The 8,744-nt window shown below is 33.5% G+C and overlaps 1 non-coding gene across 1 annotated transcript; it reads left to right on the top strand.

Annotated features, from left to right (window-relative positions):
* The first annotated feature begins 5,294 nt into the window (after positions 1-5,294).
* Positions 5,295-5,367, top strand: TRNAF-GAA. Its single transcript has one exon. It is a non-coding gene; the product is annotated as a tRNA-Phe (tRNA).
* Positions 5,368-8,744: the final 3,377 nt, after the last annotated feature.

Below are 8,744 nucleotides of genomic sequence, written 5' to 3'. Positions count from 1 at the left end.
ATAATTCTACCATTACAAACTTTATGAAATTAAAAATAAATAATGTTTTCTAACAACTCATGTAATGATGCTTGCAACTTCATCTACTCCTTCAACCGTGTAAATATTCACTTCTGAAGCTCCAAATGGTTCTTCCTCAATCTAATAAGCTTGTAACACATGAAATAATAGTTGAACCGAGCCTATCCAATTTTGTAGATGAAGAATGAATGCTTGTTGAATCTTCTTAGCCTTGGATCGTGTAATAGGTATGGTTGGAACATTTGGAACACCGTGGTTCTTATCATCTTCCTCCTCTTCAAAAGGATTCGTCATCGAATCAGAAAATCATTACCTACATCAATAGGACTCGAGTCAGCAGCATTGAAAGTAGGATGTGCTGAAATTCATTTTATATGCATTGTTATTAATTCTTTAAAGAACTTGATAAGGGTCATCCCTCTTGGATGTAACTTTGTCTTCCTTTGAGATGAGAATCACTCCTTGCGAAAATGTATCCAAACCCAGTTACTAGGTTGAAAAATGATTTCATTCCGAAGCAACATTGAAATTTTGTTTCTCAATTGTCTCACTCCCATCTTTATGCAATGTTTTGATCTCATTTGCATTACTTGTGGCTGCTTTACTCACAAAACTATTAGATGATAGAAAGCAAATCAAGACACGTAAGTGGATTAAATCCATAAACAACTTCAAAAAGAGAACAATGAGTGGCATACATTTGTCCCAAGACTTAATATTCTTACAAATAATAGCCCTAAGCAATGCTCGTAATGCTCTATTAACCAGCTCATTAATCTAAAGATGACATGCAGTTGAAAACAATAATTTGTTACCCAATTTATGACTTAAAATTCTTATAAATAATAGCTCTAACCAATAACCACCTCAGATGACATGCAGTTGAAAACAATAATTTAGTACCCAATTTATCTACCATACTTTCCAAACATTGGCAACAATGACTACAAAATTTATAAACATCGTGCTTCATGGCAAAAGTCATATGGATAGCATTTTCTCCCATGTCTTGGTTTCGCTAACTAAAGTTTTCCAATAACTCCCAAACTTCATTACCTTATATAACCTCTTGGGATAAGGATTCATATAAGATTTTATAAAATAAGATCTACTGATGAATTTCATAGCATTTGAAGGTCATCTAGGTCATGAGCTGAAGGTAAATTTCCTTAGGGGCATTATGGTCATTTTACACCGTTTATTGGTTCACCTACTTATCCTTATCCAATGACCACCAAAATTCATATCCAATCTCAATATACTATAATATGCTCAGTATTAAAATTTGATGGGCAACAGAGCTCATATAGTGGGTTATTTTAACATTACATAAATCTCGAGATATTTGATCGGTTCAGGGTCTTAACTCAGGGTTCTTTGGGTTTTTTTTTTCATATATTCTTAATTCATACTTGGTTTAGGGTTCATATGAAAATTCAAGCGATTTCTACAAGTATTTCTTAACAAAGAGTCAAGGTGGCTACTTGCCTCTTCGCTGACGTTTGGGACCTCTATTCTTGAGCTTCCAGTATCTGAATTACTTCAAATTTCCTTCCACATACTCCTTATTGTGTCTAGTTTATGAAACCATAATGTTTTTATGAGAATCGGTCTGGAATAGGGTTAAAATTGAGAAAACCCAAGAAAAGGTCAAATTTTGAGTTGACTTGGATAGTTTAGTTGAACTAGTCATATCATTGTTTTCTTCCTCTAAATAGGAAGAAGATGAGTGTTACAAGGAAGGGTTAGGGATTGATTTGATACCTTCTCGTAGATCGTAGCCTAAGATATTCGCTTCCAAATTTCGTCCAAAATCTGATTTATCGCTGGAGAAAAAACAAAGGATTTTCTATTTGGTAGCCCATTCTAGGGGTTTCAAGGCCCTATTTCTTTATTGAACCTCTTTCATATCCTTTCTTCAGGCTAAAAGAATTGGTTTAGAGGAATGTCTTTGAGTCTAGGACCTTAATTTCTAGAAATTGAACTCAGTATGCAACTCACTCAAAACACAAGATTTTCGATCTCTTGGGTAGCTTGTTCTACGACGTTTCAGCTCTCAATTCTTTCATCAAGTTTACTCAACTTCTTCCTTTGAAGCTAGAGGAATCCTTAATTTGAAGGAAAAAAGATCATAGATAGGAATTCGACTCTTATCCCCAATTTAATTTTGAAACTTATTTTCTTCAATTCGGCACGCTCTCGAGGTTATTTTTCTTCGTGGTCTTCTATGGAAGCATTTCGAATATTTTATTATTATTTTTCTCGAAAAATGCATAATATTTCTACAAATTCCTCATTTTTTTTTGTTCATTTCCCCCTTATTTTTGAATCTTGAGATTCCTTCTACATAAGGAATTACAAATCGAGAAAGATTTTTTATAATTGATAAAATGACTTTTTTGCCTTTTTCATTTACTTTTTCCTTTCCAATCCTTGAAATCACTTGTTAGGGTACTCAATTGACTAAGTCCCTTGTTCTTGCTTAAAACTTTAATTTTTTTCTTTCTATCCTTTGGGTCTTTCATGAGTGGTTTATTTTTATGGGAGCTAATTTTCTTCATGTTTGGGGTGTTACATATACATAATCGTTACAAACACAAAATAAGAAGCAGACTCAAAAGAAGAACTTATGGGCAAATAATGGTTACTTATGGGTATGGATCCTATCAACTTATTTAGCACGTTATTCACATAGTTCTATGTACTTGGTACATGGATTATTGATGAACTTAGGTTTATACATAATGTCTTGGGTTAGGCTTTAAGGGTTGAGGTTTTAGCTTAGGAAAACGTTAGAGGGTAACCTAACATGGACTGATTCGTGGGAAAACCTACTAGCACTTTGAGGACCTCTTTCCTTCACCAAACTTATGGGTAAACTTATTTAGATGGTGCACGAACAAGTTTGGAAATGAACAGTGGACTAGTTCTCAAATTCGAGGTAAACCCATGAACACGATACCCCAAAACAAAAAACTTGTATCTCTCGATTGGGTACTCGATTAAGCTTGCTTCTTGCCCCTAATAGTCTACCCTAATTCATAATTTATAGACAGATTTTTCACTACCATTGAAACATCTAGAATTTCTATAATTTCATTCTTGATTTTTTTGAATCTTCTGCCAGAAATGTCTTCTTCGATCGGAGCCTTTCTTTTTTAAGCCCCTTGTAATTATTATTCTATAAAAAATTTAATGATTCGGGAAGTTTATAAAAATTAGAAAAAGTATCATCTTCTCAATGTTTTTTAAATTCTACTCGTTCTTTGCTTCTAAATACAACTTAGTCAGGATTATACACGGTCTCTTATTGGAGACCTTGAGTGTTGCAAATTCTCCTCTCCTTTGAAAACTTTCAGTCATCGAAAGTGCTTATTCTAAAATAGGCCAGGGTACAAGGTTCTTATTTGCCTTCTGTTTCCCAAGTGGCTTCTTCTACTCTATGATTCTTCCATAGGACCTTAACAAGAGCGATTTCCTTGTTTCTCAATCTTTTGACTTTCTTGTCTATTATTTGAATCGTGTCTTCTTTATACGTTAGGTCATCTCTCAAGAAGAGAGTTTCATGAGCCAGTACGTGCGAAGGATCTAGGGTATACTTCCGTAGTATGGATACATGAAAGATATTACGTACTACAGACAAATTTGGGCATTGCCCGATTCTAGATCCAATCCTTTCTAATATCTCAAAGGGATGGATAAACCTAGCGCTTAGCTTCCCCTCTTTACCCTACCTGAGCACCCCTCTCATGGGGTGCTACCTTTAAGAATATATGATCCCCTACCAACAATTCCATGTCCTTGCGCCTTAGATCTGCATAGCTTTTCTCTCGGCTTTGTGCAGTTTGTATCCTAGCTTTAATCTTCTAGACTGTGGCGTTGGTAATTTGCATAACTCTGGTCCAATAGTTCAAGTTTGCCCCCCTTCTTCCCAAAAGATAGGGGATTAAAATCTTCGTCCGTAGAGAACCTCATATGTGGCCATTTTTATGGTTGCTTGGCAACTATTATTATAAGAGAATTTCATAAAGGGTAGGTACTTATCCCAGCTTCCTCCTAAATCGATCACATATGTCCTCAACATTTCTTCCAATATTTTCTTGAGCATTTCTGTTTGACCATCTGTTTATGGGAGGAATGTTCCTCAACATTTCTTCCAATATTTTCTTGAGCATTTCTGTTTGACCATCTGTTTATGGGAGGAATGTCGTACTATAACTGCGTACCCAATGCCTTTTGTTGAATTTTTCAGAAGCGAGATTTAAATCGGCATCTCGGTCTAATACTATTGCCTTTTGTTGAATTTCCAGAAGCGTACCCAATACCTTTACTGATGGCATCTCGGTCTAATACTATTGCCTTTTGTTGAATTTCCAGAAGCGTACCCAATACCTTTACTGATGAATATTCATTTTTAATGTTAGCAAGAGTAGCTCAGTTGGAAGATTTGAAGGTCACACATGTTTTATCCATGTTCAACGCACCTAATACAAGTTTATTACCTGACTATACAATCTAAAAACACAACTTGCTTATTCAATCTAAAATTAGTGATTATTTCTTTTTTAAATATAATGAATTAGCGAAAGTACCTTTACTTATGAATTTTCATTTTTAATATTTGCGGGGATAACTCTGTTGGGAGAGTATCAGACTGAAGAGTTGAAGGTCACGTGTTTGTTATCCACGTTCACCGCACCTGATTCTAGTTGCATAACCCGACTATTCAATCTAAAATTAGTCATTATTCCTTTCTGAAATCTCAATGAATTATCGAAAATACCTAACGTGTTCTAGTTCACCGCACCTTATACAAGTTGGATAACTTGAATATCTTATTAAAAATTAGTGATTATTTCTATTTAAAATTAAAATGAATTAGTGAAAATACCTTTACGGATGAATTTTCATTTTTAATGTTAGTGTGGATAGCTCAGTTGAGAGAGCATTAGATTGAAGATCTAAAGGTCTCGTGTTCAATCTTGCATAATTTGACTATTCAATTTAAAATTAGTGATTATTTCTTTCTAAAATTTCAATTAATTAGCGTAAATACTTTTACTTAAAAATTTTCATTTTTAATGTTAGCAGGGATAGCTCAGTTTGGAGAGAGTCAAATTTAATATTTGAAGGTCACGTGTTCGATCTCCACATTAACCACACCTATTTCGCATAACCTGACTATTCAATAGAAAATTAGTCATAATTTCTTTTTAAAATCTCAATGAATCAGCTAAAATACCTATACAGATGAATTTTTATTTCTAATGATTGCGGGGATAGCTCAGTTGGGAGAGCGTCAGACTGAAGATCTAAAGGTCACGTGTTCGATCCACGTTCACCGCACTTTGTTTAAGTTGCATAACTTGACTCTAAAATTAGTGTTATTAGTGAGTAGATCTCAATCTCAATGAATTATTAGAGGACTTTGTGCATAAGTTTACCTTTACTTTTTGAATTTTCAATTTTAATATTAGTGAGGAGAACGTCATATTGAAGATTTAAAGGTAACGTGCTTGATCCACGTTCATTGCATTAGCAATTATTTCTTTTTAAAATCTCAATCTATGCATAAGTTTACCTTTACTTTTTGAATTTTCAATTTTAATATTAGTGAGGAGGATTTAAAGGTAACGTGCTTGATCCACGTTCATTGCATTAGCAATTATTTCTTTTTAAAATCTCAATCTATGCATAAGTTTACCTTTACTTTTTGAATTTTCAATTTTAATATTAGTGAGGAGGATTTAAAGATAACGTGCTTGATCCACGTTCATTGCATTAGCAATTATTTCTTTTTAAAATCTCAATCTATATGAATTAGAGGAAGATATGGCACGTTTTTTATCCAACTGGCATAAGTTGACTAAGTTGCACAACTTGACTATTCAATCTAAAACATGTGATTATTCATTTTTTTATGTTATCTGGAATGACTTAGTTGGGAGAGCATCAGATTGAATATTGGAAGGTCTTGTGTTTGATCGACATTCATTATATCTTATAGTTTAGTTGATTATAAATTCTTTTTAAAATATAATGAATTAGTGGAAATAGCTTTACTTATGAATTTTTATTTTTAATCTTAGCGGGGATAGCTCAGTTGGGAGAGTGTCAAACTAAAGATTTGAAGGTCACGTGTTTAATCTTCACGTTCACCGCACCAGTTTCCATTTACATAAGCTAACTATTCAATAAAAAATTAGTTATTATTTATTTTTAAAATTTCAATAAATAATGAATTAGCGGAAATACCCTTACACATGAATTTTGATTTTTAATGTTAGCGGGGATAGCTCAGTTGGGAATGAATATCTCAAGGTTACATGTTTAATCTATGTTCACCGCACTTGGTTTATGTTGCATAAGTCTATTAAGTTGCATAACTTTATTCAATCTAAAATTAGTGATTATTTCTTTTTAAAATATAATGAATTAGCGGAAATACCTTTACTTATGATTTTTTTTTTCAAATATTAGTGAGGATAACTCAGTTTTGAGAGTGTCAGACTAAAAATATGAAGGTCATGTGTTCGATCCACGTTCACCGCACCTGATTCAAGTCACATAACTCGACTCCTGACTATTCAATTTTTTAAAATCTCAATGAAGTAGTGAAAATATTTTTATTTTTAATGTTAGCGGTAGATTCAAGTTGACTAAGTTGCATAACTCGAATATTCAATCTAAAATTACCGATGAATTTTTATTTTTAATGTTAGCAGGATAGCTCAATTTGGAGAGCACCAGTGAAGATCTAAAAGTCACGTGTTTGATCCACGTTCACCGCACCTAATTCAAGTTTGGAGAGCACCAGTGAAGATCTAAAAGTCACGTGTTTGATCCACGTTCACCGCACCTAATTCAAGTTTGGAGAGCACCAGTGAAGATCTAAAAGTCACGTGTTTGATCCACGTTCACCGCACCTAATTCAAGTTGACTAACTTGCATAACTCGAATATTCAATCTAAAATTAGTGATTATTTCTTTTTAAAATTTCCAAATTTTCATTTTCAATGTTAACGGGAATAACTTAGTTGGGAGAGCGTAATATTGAAGATTTGAAGGTCACGTGTTTGTTCGACCTTCACCACACCTGATTCAATTAGTATAACTTACTATCTTATCTAAATTTAGAGATGATTTCTTTTTAAAGTTTCAATGAATTAGGGTAAATAATTTTACTCATGAACTTTCATTATAATGTTAACCATAGATAGCTCAATTCAATTGGGAGTGAGTCTGTAGATCTAAAGATAACGTGGATTCCTAATTCTTTATTTGACTATAAATGCTCCGTAAGACATTTAGTAAAATGATCATTTGATTGCATGGAACAATAAAATTGATCTTCCCATAGAATTGTCAATACATTGTACTTTCAATGTTGCTAAGTTGAGTCCCTTTGATGTAGGTGATGATTTGTCTTATTCGAGGACGAATCCTTTTGAAGAGGGGGATGATGATAAGAATCACGGTGTTCTAACTGGACTTATTACACAACCCAAGGCCAAGAACATTCAACAAACATTCATACTTCATCTACAAAATTGGATAGGCTAGGTTCAACCGTCATTTCATAAGTAAATATTTGCACTGTTGAAGTAGCGGATGAAGTTGCAAGCATCATTTCATGAGTGGTTAGAAAACTTTATTTATTATTTTAATTTCATAAAGTTTGTAATGCTCAAATTGACTTGGTCTTTTGTGGAGATTTAAAGGGATCGAGATTAAATCACGACCACTATTTTTTTTTTGTGGGAAGACTATAAATACCCACAAATTATTATGTAAAAGCATATTTGTGATCAATGAAATTGATCTCTTAAGTTGAGACGTTCCCCCTTATAGAAATCTGAACATATATTTGTCGTTTTTATGTTTGATGCAATTCTTGTGGTAGATTGCATCTGAGTTATTTAGTCAAGCCTTGATCAAGTTCGATTGTGGAGTGACTCAATTTTGAAAAAGGTTCCAAATCTTGCTTCTCACTTCTTGGATCTCATAATCTAATTCTAGCTTTATCTCTTGATTTATCCAAATTTTGTATAACAAGATGTTCATTTCTTTAATATAAGGGTTCTTGTTTGTACAAAAGCTTGGCTCGTTGGGCTGAAGATTACGGTTGGTCTATCATCCTTCAACGGGATCTTCTATCCCCATGGACTTGCTCTGATGCAGTCGTTCTTCTGACGCCGGTGACACGTCCAGTTGTCGAGATTGGTAATGTGAGTTTGTAACCCATCCATTGAGGTTCTTGGAATGATTCTATAGCTTATCAATTCCATGTTGGGAGTTGGATCATGGGTCTTGGGCGAAGGAATCCTTGGTTTACCGCCCCTTGGAGTTGAAGGAAGTGTCATAAGGCTAGTTGTTTTTCAATTTTATTGACTTGTGTGAGTGATTTTATTTGATTTTATTTCAATTTTGTCGAACTCAGTAATTACTTTATGTGCTAGATCAAAATAAGATGCATAAAAAGAACTTGTAGTAATTAGTTTATTCATCGATCTTTAATCTTAAAAGTAACTTAAAATATTGCAATATTGTGATTCAATCGCCTATGATGAAATTAGGCTCGAACTAAAAAAATAATATTTTTAAAAGATGGAAAAATTCATGAACCAACCAAAATATGTATTCAAAGATGAAGAATTCACAACAACAATCACAAACAATACTAATAAGCATCTTGTCTTCTGGTTTGTCACAATTTCAAACAT

This window comes from Cucurbita maxima, unplaced genomic scaffold (assembly GCF_002738345.1).
Source record: "Cucurbita maxima cultivar Rimu unplaced genomic scaffold, Cmax_1.0 Cma_Scf00435, whole genome shotgun sequence".
Taxonomy (NCBI): Eukaryota; Viridiplantae; Streptophyta; class Magnoliopsida; order Cucurbitales; family Cucurbitaceae; genus Cucurbita; species Cucurbita maxima.
This window is presented reverse-complemented; position numbering and strand designations above follow the sequence as displayed.